The 20,181-nt window shown below is 46.2% G+C and overlaps 1 protein-coding gene across 8 annotated transcripts in view; it reads right to left on the bottom strand.

The window, feature by feature from the left end:
- GRAMD1B (GRAM domain containing 1B) overlaps positions 1-20,181 on the bottom strand; it is a 212,195-nt gene that overhangs the window by 102,495 nt on the left and 89,519 nt on the right. The gene's annotated exons all lie outside the window — the stretch shown is intronic.

Raw genomic sequence — 20,181 nt, 5'->3', positions numbered from 1 at the left:
GCAGTTACATGACAATACTTGATCAGCCAATTGACCAAAATCTTTTAGGCTGTTTGTACACTAATTTCCCATAAGTGCTGATCTGAGCAACCAATACAAATTATCCCCCCTTCACCCTCCTAAGTGACACCCCTGACTCACCCCTCACTGGATTGATCACTGTACTGGGTCAGCAAAGACATAAGGTAAATGCAAAGCATGCTTTCTCTCACCTCCCTGCATGTGTAAAAATAGCCAGGGCTAAAAGGCAACTCCTGGGAGAGCTAGAGAACCTATACCAGCATCCAGGACACACAAACAGACCTAGATTCCACATATTTGGGTCACCCCTTTTCTTAGGGCATCTCAGCCTGGGCATTGCTTTCAAATAAGATGGAGCATGCACTTTTTAAAAACACAGAGATCTCTGATGACCCTCAATTCATCCAAGGGAGTAATAAAAAGCAGAAGATATAGTATATGGGGTTGGGGGGAGGGAGGAGTGATGCAGCAGCAAAGGGTTACAGCAGAAGGCTTTAGTCCAGAGGAGGGGAAGGGGAAGGGTGCAACAACAGCAAGAAGTCCATAGAGGCTTACAGGGCAAAGTCAGCAGCGAGCAGGGTGGGTACAGCCAGCAGCTGGAGAGAAATGGGAGGTGGCAGAGGAGCGGGGAGCTGATTAGTAGTGTTTGGAAAGGCTGACCTTGTTATGGTGCATGGTGTGTTGGGGTTACACATGCTGCCATCTTATTATCCCCAGAACTCACAGAAACAGACTTCCAAAGGGACCAGGAAGCGAGTGTAGCGAAAAAGAAGGCAGCGGAAGTAGCGCACACAGCTTATGATGAAACTCAGGCAGGCAGTGTCAGCTGCAGAAGTCTGTAAGAATATTGTCCAGGCTGCCTAAACGAAAACAACAAAACAAAACAACCCCTGCAGAAACCTGACTCGCCTTTAGACGTACATAGCAATGCGAAGGAACCTCCCTTTTCTGAAGAAGGGGGGGGGGGAGGTAGGGTGAAACAGAGCAGGGAGAAAAGGCTGTCAAATCCACCATAAAGAGAAAATTGAGGATCAGCTTCTCTCTCTCTCTCTCTCTCTCTCTCTCTCTCTCTCTCTCTCTCTCTCTCCACCTCTCCTTCCCTCTCTCCCTACACCACACTTCTGAGATGCCCAGAGTACAGAGAGGGCACCTCAGCTCCTATTACCGATGCAAAGTCATTGCTGTGCTGAATCATAAATTGCGGGTTGGTTTTCTTTCCTCAAAAAGCAAACAAAGGCACTTTGCGTTTGAAATAAGGCACTGGACTTCAGTCCCACACCAGGAGACAAGAGAAAAAGCTCCAGGAGGAGACGGCTGTGCTGCGGGGCTGTACGGAAAGGAGCCGGCCTTCTTCCCCTCCTCATTCATTTCCTTTCTCATGGGAGGACCAATTTTAAAGGCACAGCTGCCGCCCGGTTTCTCCAGTGAACTTGCTGCTGCTGCTGCTGCTGCTGTTGCGCACGCTACCAAAGGATAAGATGCAAATGGAAAAACAGAAAGCTGGCGAGATTAAGGAAGAATTCTGGACCAGGCCCAAAAGGATTTGGGAGTTAATAATAATCAGAATCAAATTCTCATGACCGGGATTAAACGACATTAAGAGTTTCTTCCAGCCGACTCCCCCCTCCCCAATCCCATAACGATGCATGCCGCTCTCATCTAAAGTGCTTTCCCCGCCCCTCTCATCACCTCCTTCCAGGCATCCAGGGACCAAAGCTAAGGACCATCTTGACCATCAGGAAGGCTAATCCAGAAGGGTTTCCTTTAAGGCAGGAATGAGGATGCTGGGGAGATGAGATGAAAGCTCTGATCAAAGTTTTAGAGAGGGTGGAAAGAAGAGCTGGAAGGCTACTGGTCCATGAGGTGGGGTGGGGGGCGTTATTCCGAGCCCCCTGATTCGGTCATCAATTCCTGTGCCATTCCTGGGATTTTTCTTTCCCCCTCCAGCAAATAAGTGGGGGGATGATGAGACATGTCACAGAGCAGCCAGGTGCTCCTTTTGCTGCTCACTCACCACCTCCTGCTTGCTGACTCATTCAGGAGACAGGCTTTTCTTCCACTCCAACCAGCCAATCAGCACAAAGGTGGCTATTTCCCCACCCCACTGCCCAGGACAGGACTAAGGGGTAGCGCCTGTGTGTTCAAGAGGTGTCCCTCCCAGACGTTACTCAGCATGATATCTCGAAAGGAGGTTTAATACGTTTCATAGGGGGGGAAAGCTGGGCAGAGGAATTTGCTCCTTAAGGAAAATGCAAAAAAAGTTTTGAAACCTTTTTATAAACCGGCCAATCCAACGTGATAGAAAATAGCTACCTGGGAATACAACTGTGATGGCTTAAACAACTTCATTCATTGTCAACCCCCACCCATTCCCTCCTTTTATTTACAAAATAAATTGATTTACAAAAGCTTGTGTCAAAGGCTGGTGTCGAACAGAACAGTTATTACAGTTTTTCAGATCAGATATCACTTCATTAAACCTAATATTAAAAGAAGAAGAAGAAATAACTCCTTCTAGTCTGGTCCTTCTCATAGCTGTCAACTTTTCCCTTTTTTTAAGGGAAATTCCCTTATTCCGAATAGGATTCCTCACAAGAAAAGGGGAAAGTTGACAGCTATGAGTATGATGTGGTCAAACAAGCAGCTGGAAATAGTATAATTGCAAGTGGCTTAGATATTAAGTCCATCGAAAACTGATAAAATACAAAATTTGGGGTGTAAAGTCACCAGTACACCTATTATTATTATTATTATTATTATTATTATTATTATTAAAAAATCCATCCTCACCTCTTCCCAAAACTTGTTTACACGTTTACCTCCCCCAATTTCAGTGTCTTCATGCCCACTTTGTGTGTGGGTTTCTTGCCTATTGCAGCTGCAGCTGAGGAGAATTACTGTGTGGTCAACAAGATATGTGAACTCGCCCTATAATTCTATTTTATTTTTAGTTCTCCATGCCTTCTGGCATGTGCACTCACGAATGAAGACATACACTTACCCTCCATGCTCACTACATTCTGGCATTCAATGGAGACTAAGTTTCACTGGTACACCTTAAAAATGTGACAGCTATGCTGTCCCCCCCCCCCGAAGAGCAATTCTCCCTCTGTTTGCCTTTAACATTTTCCCAAAAAAGCCTTCTCCTTTCACAACCTGCTTTACACCCTCTATTGTGCTTGCCCTAACAGATGCTGTTAGTCACTTATCATTTGAGGAAGAACAGGGGACGGCAGTGGGTTGCTCAAGGCCATGTAATGAGTTTAGAATGGATGTGATATTTGACATTAGCAGCACATAGTTAAACTATGGAACATGCTCCAGCAGGAATCAGTGATGGCCACCAAGCTAAATGGCTTTAAAAGAGGATTAGACTAATTAATGGAGGAGAGGGCTATTGATGACTACTCTGCCCCCACTGTTCGAGGCAGCAATGCTTCTGAACATTAGTTGCTGGAAACCACAGGAGGTGATAATGCTTTTGTGCTCAGGTCCCACACAGGTCCGACAGGCATCTGGGTGGCCACTGTGAAACTGGGTTGCTGCACTAGATGGGCCATTGACCTGATCCAGCAGACTCTTCTTACGCTTTTAGTTTAACTTTTAGGTCCAGTTTTCCTTATTGACTGAACTACATCAGCTCTCCTACAGCCAGAAGTCCCTTGCAAGGGAGGAGGAGCCTGAATAAGATAATTAACAAAGCAGGGGTGCCGAAGCCATGGTTCCCCAGATGTTGATTCAGTCCAACTCCTATCAGCCCCAGTCAGCATGGCAAATTGTTGATGAGCCAATGAGAATAGTCATCTAGCAACATCTGGAAGGCCACAAGTTAGCCACCCCTACAGTAAGGTAGTACAATTACCCCCCCCCCCTCAATTGCAACTCTGATGGCAGAAAGTGAAGAGGAATTAAAGAACCTCTTAATGAGGTTGAAAGAGGAGAGCACAAAATATGGTCTGAAGCTCAACATAAAAAAACCCTAAGATCATGGCCATTGGTCCCATCACCTCCTGGACACATAGAAGGAGATGAAATGGAGGCAATGAGAGATTTTACTTTCTTGGGCTCCATGATCACTGTAGATGGTGACAGCAGTCATGAAATTAAAAGACGCCTGCTTCTTGGGAGAAAAGCGATGACAAACCTAGACAGCATCTTCAAAACTAGAGACGTCACTTTGCCAACAAAGGTCTGTATAGTTAAAGCTATGGTTTTCCAAGTAGCGATGTATGGAAGTGAGAGCTGGACCTTAAAGAAGGCTGATCACCGAAGAATTGATGCTTTTGAATTATGGTGCTGGAGGAGACTCTTGAGAGTCCCATGGACTGCAAGAAGATCAAACCTATCCATTCTGAAGGAAATCAGCCCTGAGTGCTCACTGGAAGGACAGATCCTGAAGCTTTGGCCACCTCATGAGAAGAGAAGACTCCCTGGGAAAGACCCTGATGTTGGGAAAGATTGATGGCACAAGGAGAAGGGGACGACAGAGGACGAGATGGTTGGACAGTGTTCTCGAAGCTACTAACATGAGTTTGACCAAACTGTGGGAGGCAGTGGAAGACAGGAGTGCCTGGCGTGCTCTGGTCCATGGGGTCACGAAGAGTCGGACACGACTAAACGACTAAACAACAACATTGCAAGTGAAGGGAAAGCTGAGGGAAAATGGCTCACCTAACTAAAGACACCTAGTGAATTTGTGGCAGAAGATAATTTGCACCTGGGACTCTCTAGCATACATCTCTAAACCATGGCAACCCAGCACCACATCTGTAAATGAGGTATCACATCCCACAGTTTCACTATGGTGCTGCTGCTGATAGTGATGAATAACAATGATATTCTGTGCCAACAGTGTTGTGCAAATATTTAACTAATTCAGGAACTCTACTTAGAAAGACAGATCTGCAGGTAACAGCAGCAAAGGACCAGTCGGTGCCTGTTCTTTGACGGGATGTTTAATCACATTCCACTTAATCACATTCCCACTTATCAGACCCGGAGATGTGAATAGTATTAATTTCATTTATATAGCCTGCACCACCACCACCACCCATGAAAAGAAAATGATGCTTAGGGCACTTCACAATAAAATAATACAAGAAAAGATTTTTTTTAAAAAAATATGGAACAAATTTAACAACAGAGAAAGAGAAACTGTTGAGAAGGTAGGAAGTGACAGTAAGGGGAAATAGGTCCTTTATAAGCATTTGGAGCAGAGAAAGATAGTTTGGAGCACTTCTGAACTCTGAAAGGAGAGGAAAACAGATCTTTTAGTCTGGAGATCTGAACAGAGAGACTTCTAAATTGAGGGAATAAAACACAGAAAGCTACATTTTCATGCAGCACGTAGAAAAGCTAAGAGGAGACATGACAGAAGTGTGGAGATTATGCATCGCATAGAGAAAGCGGACAAGGAAACATTTTTCTCCCTCTCTCATAACACTAGAACTCATGGACATTCAGTGAAGCCGATTGTAGGGAGATTCAGGACAGAAAAAAGAAAGGACTTATTCATGCAGTGCATAGTTAAACCACAGGAAGCAGTGGTGGCCACCAACTTGGGTGTCTTTAAATGCAAATTAGACAAATTCATTCAAGGCTATCAATGGTTACTAACCACGATGGCTGTGCTCTGCCTCCGTGGTTGGAGACAGCAATACCAGTTGCTGGAATAACAGGAGAGGGCTCTAATGTTTGGGTTCTGCTTGTGGTTTCTTCAATGACATCTGGTTGGCCATTTGAGAGCAGAATGTTTGGCCTAGACAGACCACTCTTCTCATACTGCCCTTATGCTTCTATCCTCTATGGACAGTCACCAGGTCTTGTGTAAGGGTAGGGAAGGAGGAGGAGGAGGAGGAGGAGGAGAAGAAGAAGAAGAAGAAGAAGAAGAAGAAGAAGAAGAAGAAGAAGAAGAAGAAGAAGAAGAAGAAGAAGAAGAAGAAGAAGAAGAAGAAGAAAGGCAAGCAGGGATATGGGATAATTTGAGATGAGATAATACAGAGGTAAAAGGTAAAGGTAAAGGACCCCTTACAGTTAAGTCTAGTCGCAGACGACTCTGTGGTTATGGTGCTCATCTCACTTTACAGGCCGAGGGACCCGGCGTTTATCCGCAGACAGTTTTTCCGGGTCATGTGGCCAGCATTACTAAGCTGCATTTGGCGCAACAGAACACTGAAACCAGAGCAACGCATGGAAACGCCGTTTACCTTCCCGCCACAGCGGTGGCTATTTATCTACTTGCACTTTTGGGTGTGCTTTCGAACTGCTAGGTTGGCAGGAGCTGGGACTGAGCAATGGGAGCTCACACCATCGCGGGGATTCGAACCGCCGACTTTCTGATCAGCAAGCCCAAGAGGCTCAGTGGTTTAAACCACAGCGAGAGGCCAAAGTTCCAGAGATAGGCACAGCCTCTCTTCTTCACGATGCTAGGACAATAGTCCTTTTCTCTTGGGTTGGAGAGATTTTCAAGGGCTATCAGGTGGTTATTGAGGATGGGATGCCAGGTGTAGAACGCTCTGAGCTAGGAAGAGAAAGGGGGGCATTCATCTTTTTTTGACCTCTTGTCAGAAACCCTGCATTCCTCCCTGATGCCTGCAACAGGCTTCTGAGGCTTCCTGCTATAATTAACATCCTATCTCTGCTGCCTTGGAGGAGGAACAATGCTGGCGTCAGAAGAACAAGGAGCAGATGATCTCACAACTTTACCAGGTGTGCTGAGGGCAGCAAAACAAGGACTTTGGGAAATCCTGCTCCTCGGGAGGTGGACACAACAAGGGCTTCAGGCTTTGCTCACACAATTCAGATCCCTACACTCAATAACTTAAAGAACTCAAACCTATCACCCCCATTCACAGTCCTAACACTAGCATTGAAATCTTTCTTGGCCTCAAGTTGGATACTGTCCATAGTCCACACAAACAAAACCCGATTTATTGACCTGAAAGAGTCCAAGTAAGTGACAGTGGCCCTGTGACTCCTTCACTCAAGTATTAGAAAGTGCTCACATTCACTCTGCACCTTTAAAGCTCTATGATACCACTTTAAACCATCAGGGCTTTCTCCAAAGAATGCTGGGAGCTGTTGCTTGTTCAGCGTGCTGAGAGTTGTTTGGAGACCCCTGTTTCCTTCACAGAGCTATAATTCCTAGAGTTCCTTGGGAAGAGGGATTGACCATTAAACCCACTCTGACAGTTGTAGCTACGGGAGGGAAATAGAAAGACCTCCTAAAAACTCTCAGCACCCTTAACAAACTACAACTCCCAGAATCCTTTGGGAAAAGCTATGGCACCATGGCACTTTTAATGGATGGCGTGAATGTGGCCTTCGTGAGCAGGAAGAATGCTGCCACATCACTGAGCCACAAAGGAGGGAAGACGTAAGGATCACCATAGAACAAGATATGGAGCTTCTAAGGTTTGGACGTGAATTCTAACATTTTCAGATATGAGAAGAAAAATAATCTGCAGCCCACATTCCACTTCTGAGTGACTCAACATCCGCTGTACTTGTCTTTTAGATACGTGAGTGCTAGATAATGTCCCCATTTGCAGAAAGAATTGCATTAGCAATCCAAGGAGTTAAGGCAGAGGTTTTCAACCTTTCTGAGTCCATGGCTTCCTTGTCCAACTGCATTCTTTCTGTGGCACCCTTGTGGGGCTCAGGAACCCAGTGATGTCACCCCTTGCCTGCAGAGCTGGAAGCCTCTCACCCTTTTTTTAAACACCCTCCCTTGTGGTGTGCTCCCTCAGCCTCCTCTCCTCTCCCTTCTCCTTGGGAGTCTTCTGGCCAGTCTCTGAGCTGCCCCCACCCTGGCCCAAATAGAGGTGCCTCCTCACACTGCCCCACAGGGGCCGGGGCAGCACCCCCTGGCCAGCCCCAGAGGCACCATTCGTTTGGGGAGCTTGTATTCAGGGCTGTTGCAACAATCAGCTGTGCAAGCCTTTGGGAGGCAGAGATGCAAGAGGGCATCAGAGGAGGGAGGGAAGGAAAGAGGGACAGAGGCCAATGTTGCCCATGGCACCCCTATCATTCAAGACACCCCAGGCAGGGGCACAGGAAAGGGAGGCGGGGGACGGGTTGCCCCAGGTACCATCATGGAGCAGGGTGACAAATTATCAAGGAACAATTACTGCCCTACTAGGGCAGTTCATAAAAAAAAACTTCTTTAAAAAATGCCTGCTCCAAAGGTCTTATCTTACTGCACTAGGGATTATATAGCTACATATGAAATTTCATGCATAATATCTTGACGCTCCTTCACAAAAACAGCTGTTTACTTGGCCGTTTTCCTATGTCGTGAAGGCTGAAATTTCAACAAAGCACGTGCCTTTGCTAGACTTTTTTCGGGCACCTGCTAAAAGCATTCTTCTTTAGGCAAGAATACCTAGATGCTTAGGAAGTTGAAGTAATTTTAATCTTAATGTTTTTAACTTTTCTATGTTTTAAAGTAGGATTGTTAATTTTTATTGATTTTACTGCTGTGGTGTTTTTTGTTTTTTTTGTTTTGGTAAACCACTTTGCAGTTTTTTAAAATAAATTTTATTAAATAAATAAACAATAAATATAAATAAAATGACACAAGACAAAACACAATCCACCCTGTAGATTTAAGTATCTGTCCATAGTCGCCTACTTGTTATCAGAGTCTCAGAGTCCACATTCCTTTGTAGGAAAATTTGAAATAACGTAAAACCATTTTTGCAGGCAAAAAATAAATAAATCAATGTGTGTGGGGGGGGGGTGACAAGAAATTTTCCGCACCAGGTACCACCTGACCTTCCTACGCCTCTGACCCCAGGGTGCCACAGCACACTGGTTGAAAACTTCTGAGTTAAGACACTGAATGCATGTCTGAATACAGAAGAGCAGGGAGCTCTTTCAAGCAATGAAAGACAGGGTCATTCCATATGTTACTTTTTTCCACATTAAAAAAGCTCTTCCGCTGAGCGGCAGCTCAGTTATTTACTTTTGCCCTCTCTAAACATTTTTGCAGGGAATGCTCTTTGCTTTCTCGGCAGGAACAGGAATGCATTTGGTTTTTAATACTTTTGAAATATTATGATTTCGCTTTGAATTCTAATCATTTGTATCGCTTGCATTTGTATTATTTTATATTTGCATTGATTTGTTTACTCTTCTTGAGCCACCTTGAGAGTTTTTTGGTGGTGGTGGGGCCCTGAAAGGCAGCATATGAATAAAAACAAACAAGATATATACGGCGGAGATACCTGTGTAGGAAAACATTATTCAATAATATCTACAAGATGAAGCACAAGTGCTTATCTCCCTGCAAGTAAACAGGAACTGGGGAGTCAGATCCTGCACTATTTGTAAAGTGTCCACCGACTTAAAATAGACTGGATGAAAAGCAAATGAGTTGTGCCATTGAGTGGTTCATGTAAATCACGGGCGACTATTAAGCTGATACTACAATTTTTTTTATATTAAAAAAAGAGAGAGTAAAAATTCCTTTTAAGCCACCCACCTTCAAGATCAGCATTTTCTCCCTTTTTGTGACATACACTGATCAACTCCCCATCACCTTTCATTCATTCCTCGCAGCTTACACTTTCCCTATCCCACAAATCCAGTTTTCCTCATCCTCCATTCTCTCTCTTTATCCACTTTTCCATGCATATATTTCTCCCTAATAACTACCCACAAATCTCAATTTCTGGCTTGGTGGAGCAAAGTTACTTGGGGGAGAAGCAGCATGCATGTGAAACCAAGCACAACGTTTTCAGCGGCGTCTACATGATAATCAAACCATCTATTTGCAAATCTGGAATCAATAAAGCTGTGGCCAATTTTAAATCCCAGGACGTTGTCTCGTCCAGTTTGCACACCTTCATAGAATAAGCCTTGCTCCCTGGGGCGCGGTCACTGTGAGCAGGGGCGTAGGGAGCTGCTTTGCTGCCCGGGGCGGCAAATGCGGGGGCACCCCCCTGGGGGCGGGGCACCGCTCCCTAGTGCACGCAGCACGCCAGGTGGACTGCACATGTGCGGACATGCGCAGCCCACCCAGGATGGCGGGCACGAGCGGCCGGCACCCCTCCTGCTGTTTGCGCGCTGCGGCCTTAAAACTTGCCGTGCACCGCCCCGAGTGTCACCCCCCAGGGCGGTACCCGGGGCGGCCCACCCCCTTGCTCCGCCCCTGACTGTGAGTGGGGCTGCAAACACTTATGCTCCACAACAACATATTGGTTTTTCATCTCCTTCCTGCTTCTGGTCTACCTGGAAAACCTGCTTTATTGTCTTTATTGGCACCTTTGCTATCATGTAAGAGAAGGTACTTATTTCTATTTTTCATATAGTACGGGCCCTGAGAAAGATCACACAAATATGCTTGAACTGGGACAACAATCTAGACTGCTGAGTTCCAGCCTAGCATTTTTCATTTATGGGGAATTATCATCTTATACTAATAGAAAACTCATTCGTTCTCTGAAGGCTGATAGTTATGAAGACAAATGGCCCCAGTCACATGCAGAAGAGGGAGTATCAACAGGGTTTTGAGGCCCCAAATTTTGCAGAAGTGAAAAAAAAGCAAATCTTAATGGGTGTGGGAAATGAAGGAAGCAACCCCTCCCCCCCAAAAAAATGGCCCAACAAGGAAAGATAAAGCTTGTATATTCCACATTACAATGTTTTGTTGCAGCCGGGTTCCACTGGTTGCTCCTTCGTTTTGACCCCCTGGGACATTGAACCCAGATGCACAATTTACGGAATTGACTGCCACAGGATGGTGCTGAGACTACTAGCTTAGATGGCTTTTTCAAAAGTGCTAAATTTGTGGTGAAGAGGCTGATCAACAGCTGTTTGCTACATGAAGCCCCCATGCTAAAAAGCAGGGCACCTCCAAATACCAGATGTTGGGGAGATGCAACAGGAAAGGCTCTTGTTTTGTGGCCTACACTGCAGGGGGTTGGACGAGATGACCCTCAGGATCCCTTCCATATGATCCTATGATTAAATGGGCTTCCTAGAGGCAACTGGTAGAGAAGGACTCTCAGTCTGATCCAGCAGGGCTCTTTTCAAGTTCTCACACTCACAGCCACACACTGCCCATGCAGGTGAACAAGGGTATGCACACATTTAAACACAACCCCATCTCTCACCCCCACCCCCAGGATACTTACATGACTCTGAGGAAGGAGAGCTTCTTCCTCAGGAAAGTGATACGGAAATGGCAGGCCTGCCTCACAGCTATACTGGAGGCGACCTCCTTGGGATGCAGGTTCTGGACCATGGCTGTGCTTTGCGGTGCAACAGCCAACTCAGGTGCCTGCAGCCCATAGAAAAACTGGAGCCAACAGCCCAGCAAAGCTTCTAGTCCCAATGGAGGAGTGGATCCAGAGTCCAGCCCAAAGAGGCTGGTCCAAAAAAGCAGTGCATGGATTCAAAGCTTGGCGAGAGCGTGTGTTTGTCTGTTCTCTCTGCTGTGCCGCATTTCTAACAAGTTAACTCGGACCACAACATCATTTTGGGCTCCTTGCATCGAGGACGAGCAGGCGAAGGAAGATGTCACCGGACTTTGCAAGCTCAACCACTTCCCAAAATAACCTCCACTTTGCTGTCATCCCTGAAACACCATCTCAGCTGCCAGTGGCTGAAAGCCTTGCTTGAATATTCACATTTAGTCTCTCATTGCTTCCGTTCCTCCTCTGAGCCCTGCTGGAGTGCCTTTGATTCGGTCCTCACCAGCTTCCTGGCTCCGTGTGGCTATCTAGATGTGGGCAGGTCCTCTCTGTCCCAATTCTCAAGAAACGAAAACAGCCTTGCCTGCACAGCTCCACCTGTAATTGATGTCAGATGTGCTGCAGGGAGGGGCAAAGCTTTCCCTTCTCAAATCCCAGCACAGCACCTGAGAAAATTAATTCCCCCGAGGGGCACAAACTTTTCCCTCTTGCTACCATCAGCAAACAAAAGTAGCAGTGCAAGCACCTGAGCAGCACACGCAGGTGTCTTTGAAAGCACCAAGGCCCTACCAAGAATGTGGATGCATGTGCAAACATGCATGAGAACAGCCCAGGTAAGAAAAGTCCAGGAGCATCCCAGGGATGACTGTCGAATCTTTGGTACCACATTGATTGCTAGAACCGAGCAGATTGCATTTTAAGCACACCTAGACTCTTAATCTTTTAAGCGGTGGCATAGTGCAAAATTCAGAAGTCCAGGGTGACAGAATCATGGAAATGTTTTAGAGTTGGAAGGTCCCAGCCCACAAAGGTCATCTAGTCCAACCCCCTCCATGCAGGTATCACAACTGCAGAATCCCTGTCAGATGGCCCCCCAACTCCTGTTTAAATACCTCCAATGAAAGAGAGCCCACCACCTTCCTAGACAGACCATTCCACCATTGACCAGCTCTTTCCATCAGAAAGTTCTTCCTACTATTAATCAGAATCTCCTTTCTCGTAATTTGAATCCACTAGTTTGGGTCCTACGATCTAGGTCTCTTTGTGATAGCAGCACAGCCATGCCCCCTCACAGCCATGCTTCTTCTCAGATTATACAACCTTCTAAGATTGTACAATAATCTGGTAATTATACAAATATACGATAAAATAATTAGGGATGCATTGCAAAAATCAGTGCAGATTCTCATGGGTTGCCTTTCATCTAGATCTACTAATTTTTAGGCATATACCTGCGCAAATGATTTGGAGTGCCTTTTAAACTTGGAGGGGTACATTACTGTTTTTGTTTGTTATTATGGTATATATTTTTGTGTTTTTATATTGCAAACCACCCTGTGATCTTTGGATGAAAGGCGGTATAGAAATTCAATAAACAAACAAACAAACAAATACTTATTTCAGAGGAACTTAAGTTTTGTTTTCCGTGGAGTTTCATTGTACATAACCAACAGAACCCACACAGAATTCTCTTGAAATGGCAGCGCTTTGTATTTCCAGTGTTCCTAAATGCTTAGCTTTTAGGAACCTACAGTTCCTAACCTACAGAGCCTACAGTGGCTTTAAAAACAACAACTCCTTTTTGTGTTGATTGGTGAGATCTATGATGCCAGAGACAGGGACCCTGCAGCAACCCTGCTGGGAAATAGTAACAGGTCTTCAGCCCCAGACCACTACACCATTGCTTTTAAGAAATTTACAGAAAACAGTAAAAGCTAAAGGTAAAGGGACCCCTGACTGTTAAGTCCAGTCGCGGACGGCTCTGGGGTTGCGGCGCTCATCTCACTTTACTGGCTGAGGGAGCCAGCGTTTGTCTGCAGACAGCTTCCGGGTCATGTGGCCAGCATGACTAAGCCGCTTCTGGAGAAACCAGAGCAGCACACGGAAACGCCGTTTACCTTCCCGCCAGAGCGGTACCTATTCATCTACTTGCACTTGACGTGCTTTCAAACTGCTAGGTTGGCAGGAGCTGGGACCGAGCAATGGGATCTCACCCCATCACGGGGATTCGAACCACCGACCTTCTGATCGGCAAGCCCTAGGCTCTGTGGTTTAGACCACAGCGCCACCCACGTCCCAGAAAACAGTAAAGAACCTCAAATACACACAAGGTACAAACTATCACAGCAGTGCATCTAAGACTTTGTGACATGCTCTTGCTTAGAACCAGGAATTGTATCAAACACACAACATCCAAGACAGTAGCCTCATCAGAGATTATTTTTTTTGTAAGTTGCCCTTGATTCTGAAAAACGCTTAGCACTCACCAAGTTCCTTTCCTTTCCAAAAGCATCAACGTGGCTTCCCAAGAAGACGATATAGAGGAAGACAACAACCATGCCACAATGTCAGCCTTGGTGCCCTGAAGTTTTCCTCCTCCATTCTCTGAAACCCCTTTTCCTTAGGATTTCCATGGCAGGCCACCACCATTCTGACATTTTTACATATTGGGGTCAGGGGAAAATAGTGACAATGTCGTACTTCTTAATTAAAAAAAAAAAAGTGCACTTGGTTTTATTCAGGAACACCACTGGTTCTCCTCCCACCTCAAACATCAGCACTTTCCATAACATCTGGGAAATGGTGGCCATTTTCCAAGATGGTGACCAAACTGTTGAGTATAAAATTTTGCAATCTGTGGTTTGTTTGTTTTTTAATCCAATTCACTTTGTTAGGAAATAGCTGGTTGCCACTCACTCCCCTCCAAACACTTTCAGCTCTCATGTTTCCTTGAAATCTGATTAGTTTATTAAGTTTTCCAACCCTAGTGTCCAAGAACAGACTGAAGGCAACTGATATTATTACTCTATCTCTGATGCTAAGGGGGGCTGGTTCCGATCAATACCTGAAAGGTATTGCCACATGGGAATCTCACAAGCGTTACTCCAAACTCCTTGAGGAAGGTCAGGCTATAAATGGAGCTAATGATTTTAGAATTGTGAAAGTGAGCTAGATCTTTAAAAAAAAAAGCACACATAATAGATGCCACCCCAAAAGGGACTTGCCATGGCTTCAGCTCCCTCATTCTGTTCCTATCGTTCTTAGCCATGACTCATCTCTCTGGGCAACCTGGCTTGCTCTCTCCCACTCTCTTTCTATGCAATAAGGCTGGAAGCAAGCAAGATTTCCCTCTGACCAGGGCCGTCTTAAGGAGATCGGCGGCCGTGGCACAGTGATTCCTCCGGCACCCCCGGCGTACCGCCTCTCCGCTGCCTCCCTCTCGCGCTCGCCACCCCTCGTGAGGGGGGGTGGGCGAGCAGGGGATGAGGGGCGTGGCGCTGGAGCGGCGCGGGGCTCTGCGCGCCCTTCCAGTGCTCCCAGGACGGGAGGCGAGGACGGCCAGCTTGCAGCCCGCCGGGGACTGGCATGGGCGGCAGCAGCTGCGCCGCCAGCGTGCAAGCGCCCGGCCGCCAGCCCACCCTTGGGGGCAGGGGCAGGTTGGGGAGGGGGGCGGCCGGTATGCTGGTGGGCTTGATCCTTCCGGCGCCCCCATGCATCCGGGGCGTCCGGGGGAGAGCGCTGGCGGCGAAAGCACCCAGCCGCCCATGGGGGCGGGGGGAGGCCACTGGCGGGGCCGCGCTACTCCCCCCCGCTTGCTGCGCTCGAAAACGGGGCTGTGCCGCCAGCGTGAGCGCCCGCCCGTGGGGTCGGGTTGGAGAGGGGGCGCCCAGTATGCCGACGGGCTCGCAGGGGTGCCCCTGGGGGCCCGGCGCGCCACCAGCCCAAATGGACGAGACGGCCCTGCCTCTGACAAATTGGGTATGGTAGAAAGGAATTGCTACCATATCTAGAAGTGAATGGCAATTGTCTGTTTTTGCATAAGAACATAGTAATTTAAGAAAAGCCTGCTCAATCAGGCTAGTGGCCCATCTAGTCCAGCATCCTATACTGACAGTAGCCACCCAGATGCCTATGAGAAACCCCCAAGTGGGACCTGAGCACAAGAGCACTCTCCTCTCCAGTATTCAGAAACATCAGTGCCTCCAAACATGAAGGCAGATCCTAGCCGTTGGGGCTAGTAGTCATTGATAGCCTTAATTTGTCCAATACTCTTTTAAAGCCATCCAAGTTAGTGGCCATTGCTTTCTCCTGCGGGAACGAGTTCCATAGTATTTGGGATCACATTGCTTTTCCTCTCAACTGGCAATTGTCCCTTTCTCGGGCCTTTCTCCTGATCCTGTTGGGACATACCACTGCTTGTTTGAGACAGTGGGAAGCAGCAAGTTGGCTTGCAGTTCCTCTTACTTCCATCAAAATGGATTGGGCAGCTTTCTGCAGGAGGCTAAGTTGAGGCACGGAGGCCCTTGTGTGGAGTTAGCTCTGGAATTTCAAGAGCAGAAGGCAACTTCTCCTCTGCCATGTTCTTTTTTATTACCTCCAGGATCAACATTACTATGGGGGCATGAATGACTACAGAGAAACATACGGAGGAAAATGTTAAGCTGTACTAAGCTACCAAAAGGTAATTCTCATCTGGGTTATTAATTGGCCCCCCAGGGGGATAAATTATTATGTTTAGAACATGACAAAGCCTATCCAGCTTTTGCTTCCATCATCTTAGCTGCATATACAAGTGAGGCATTAATAGAAATGTTCTGTATCTGAAGGAGACAAGGGAACGAAGACCCCATATTAAGAAAACAAGGTGGGAACACACCCTCTTCCATTGATTAAAAAAGAAAATGAGGTATCACCACCACTGATTTTTGTCAGCAGGTGACTGTGGGATGAATATTATCTACCCACACGTTCTGAAGTTGTTAGCCAGGTTTCTCATTCAAGTGACACAATTGAGAATGCAACCTTCAGACAGGGCTGGATATAACCTAGTGGTGGATAGAATTACATATTAGTGTGTGCTATACAATGGTTTTCCACATGACTTCACTGTGTTGGGAAATAACCCATTAGTTCAATCAAAGGCACTTTCCTCTGTAACCTTTAGGAGATGAAGAGTTGCAGCAAAATGTCCTCCACCAACTACACAGTACTATCATCAAATGGAGCTGGGCCATGGGACAGGAGGAGAACCTACAGCAAGGCATCTTCCATGTCAAGATCCCCTTGCAGAAACTGGTAATATTTCTGGTAATGTGATCTTCCAGGATCACCAAAGAAGCACATACTGTGATGACTCCCATAGATAAAAGGTTATCATAGAAGATGTGTGTTTCAAGTCTTTAGACAGCAGGTATGGGGAACCTGTGGCACTCCAGATGTTGCTTAACGACAGCTCCCACCATCCCTGGCCATTGGCCATGCTTGCTAGTGCTGATGGGGAGTTGTTGTTCAGCAACATCCGGAGGACCAAAAGTTCCCCACACTTGCCTCCATGGAAGTAAAATAAATGGGGCAGGGCAAGTGGCCACCTTGCAATATTCTGAGTGTGCGTGCTCAAAGCTGAGTGTAAAAAACTGGAGAGGGTGAGGAAAGGTGGAAAGCAAGCAGAGGATATGATAGAGAAAGGAACTGGAGGTTCAACACATGCCCAAGAGAGCAAAGCCTAAGAAGACCTTAAACAAGGAATATTCCAAGGCTCCCAACCAGAGATCGACATCAGGATGAAGATTTCCACTCTCCAGCATCTGATGACAGCTCCCCAGAGAGAGTAGAGTTCAAAAAAGGGGGTGGAGACTTAGAGGAAGAAAAGATAATGAGTTTCATTTCCTATTCCACCATCATACATTTCCTTTGACCTAAAAGTGAATCACTTTCCTACTGCCCCTTTAAGTCCCAACTTCTGTCCTGTTTCACTATTTTCTAGGATTAGTGTCACAGCAAACTCTAGTTGGCTTTGACCCTGAACCTACAACCCAGGTAGGGTTTTAAACTCTGATTCTGAAGGCTGTGATTACAGAGTGTCGGCCGTTCCTGTGCAACCAATTAAGAACACCTACCAACAGAAAGGAGAGGGAAGTGGAAATACAATACATTTTGCTGGTCTCGCCAAAAACACACACAAAGAAGGAGTCACATGCGCCACTTTCACAGTTTTGTCCTCCCCCCCTCCCCCCCTCCCCCCCACCGTCTTTTGTGCCAAGGCTGCAGTTTGGAGTTGTAATAAATCAACCACAAAGAGCCAGAAACATATGAATCCAAATTTGTCCTCATATTGCATTTTCTTTCTTATCCTCCCTGCTCCTTCTTCAGCCGGGAACGAAGGCCACCTAAAAGTTTGATTTGGAACCAAGGCAAGATGAACAACTGATTAACATCCGACAGCAGAGATGAGGAGGCAGTTGAAGTGATGTCTAGGCTAACTAAAAGCCCCAAAGGCTAAAAATAAAGGGAAACTCCTCCATAACTTTCCCTTGCAAAGTATATGAAAAGCAGGGAGTGTGTTCCCCGCCCTCACCCCCCCCCCACGAAAAAGCAACACCTTTGCCAGGAATCTATGTGCCAGGTGCTCCATTACTAGCAAGACTGAAAAGCTTGGAGGATTCTGACCGAAGCTGAACAAACACACAAGCAATAGGTTCAGGGAGCAGAGTGAACAGAAGACATCATGCAACAGAAAAAGAGCCTTAGGATTTGTAGGCTCTGGTCCAAGGAGAAGGTGCATAGATGCACCGTGCCTTCGGCAGCTGCATGGCATGCAGAAATCCATTGGGAAATATATTTTCATCACCAGGCTGCCTGAACCATGATGGTGTACCTAGCAGGTGGAATTGTACAAGAAAGGAAAAGTAAGTTAAGTACTGATGCCCGATGCTCCCTATGAACCAACTGACTGTAGGTGAGGAGCACAGAATTTGTGAGGACCAAAGCAGCTGGATCAATCAGGAGAATAGTAGTGTAGAATATGGAATTTCAACTTGCACGACATACATGCAGAAGCGGAGTTCACTCAGCGGCATTTCTGCTTCTACAAGCTGGTGCTACAGATCTCTCCTAACTGCAGCAGATGCATTAGCAGAAATGAGGAACTTGGGTAAGGAGTCAGCAACCTTTTTCAGCCGTGAGCCGGTCCACCATCCCACAGACCATGTGGTGGGCCAGACTGCATTTTTTTTGGGGGGGGGGGTTGAACGAATTCCTATGCCCCACAAATAACCCAGAGATGCATTTTAAATAAAAGCACACATTCTACTCATGTAAAAATCACACTGATTCCCAGACTGTCCGTGGGCCGGATTGAGAAGGCAATGGGGCCACATCCAGCCCAGGTGCCTTAGGTTTCCTACCCCTGACTTAGGTTCTTCATTCTGCTAGGTCAGGCCAACGGTCCATCTACAATGGCCAATCAGATGCCTCTGAAAAGCCCACAAGCAAGACATAAAGGCAATTAAACAAAAGTTTTCCTTTTGTGGCCTGTGCTCCTACACATCAACAAAACTATTATGACAGACAAATCCTCCATCCTATTTTGCTTCGTTTTTTAATTATTTTGAAGACGTCTTTCCTTTTGCTAATCAAAATAAATTAAAAAAATTCCTTCCAGTAGCACCTTAGAGACCAACTAAGTTTGTTCTTGGTATGAGCTTTCATGTGCATGCACACTTCTTCGGATACACTGAAACGGAAGTCACCAGACCCTTAAATATAGTGAGGGAGTGGGGAGGGGTATTACTCAGAAGGGTGGTGGGAATGGGTGATCCTTTTGCAGAGTCAGATATGTTATGGGCTGACACTGACCCAGTGACTGCATGTGACGAAGGCTGAAGCCGCCAGATCGTTTCACCTCCTTCCCAGGTCACTCTTTCAACATACAGTGAGGTCAGCCAAGCTGCAGTCCAAACATGACCACACATCCTTTTTATACCATACCTGACTGCAGTCCACATCCCTAATGTACATACAGTATACACATACACACACGTTTGTGTGTTTCCATTATCAGGCAGCACTATTAGTCGCTTGCCACAGACAACTCCCTGAAATTGTCCGTTCTTTTCACAGGACAAAATGAGTTTGCACCATGTTTCAGACTTATCCTGGCTACCTTCCACAGTTATGTGTCTGAGAATATAACCAGGCTTGACGTTGCTATTTTTGCACAGTTAACAATATTTCACAGGCACCTGACATCTACACAATGGTTTCAGTCTGCAGCTGCTCCCCCACCTCCTTTAGCTAGGGTTGACATTTTCAGATTTATGCTAAATAAAATATATACTGAAACGCCCCCTGCAACGATAATTGTCTTTGCTTGGGTAACTGACTTTGTACAATGAACCCAAGGACATTCCATTACTGAAAGATGAATGGGCAGCACACACAGGAGAGATGCGGAATTTCTGGAAAATCTGAAGTCATGGAGTGGGGTGGGGAACCAGTATTTTTAATGGAGGGGGGAATGAAAATTTCAAGAAACTTTGAAATACATGCAATATTTACTTTCTTATCAAAGCTAAACTCCTTTACCACTTTGAGAACATGAAATGCATTGTACATAACTTAGCAAAGTGATTCCCAAATTTCACCCCCCCCCCCTGGACCATTTTAAAACTGCTGAGGCTCTGAATGGGCTACTTCAAGATTTTTCTGCCTGCTGTAGCAATAGTAGTTGCCTGTGCTAGACACTGTGTGATTTTTAATCCTATCTTTACAGACACACTGCAGACCACCAAAATGAACCTCACAAACTACAATTAACCTGCCCTGATTTGGCAGATTGAAATTTTACTCTTTTTATCTTCTATGAAATTTAAAAGTGTAAAGTTGCATATTCTCATATTCCTTGGGACTCAGCCTCGCTGAACTTAACTGGGACTTACTTCTGAGCAGACATGCGTAGGATTGC

This window comes from Lacerta agilis, chromosome 15, assembly GCF_009819535.1.
Source record: "Lacerta agilis isolate rLacAgi1 chromosome 15, rLacAgi1.pri, whole genome shotgun sequence".
Lineage (NCBI taxonomy): Eukaryota > Metazoa > Chordata > Lepidosauria > Squamata > Lacertidae > Lacerta > Lacerta agilis.
The sequence above is the reverse complement of the archived record's forward strand: the minus strand, read 5'-3'. Positions and strand labels throughout refer to the sequence as shown.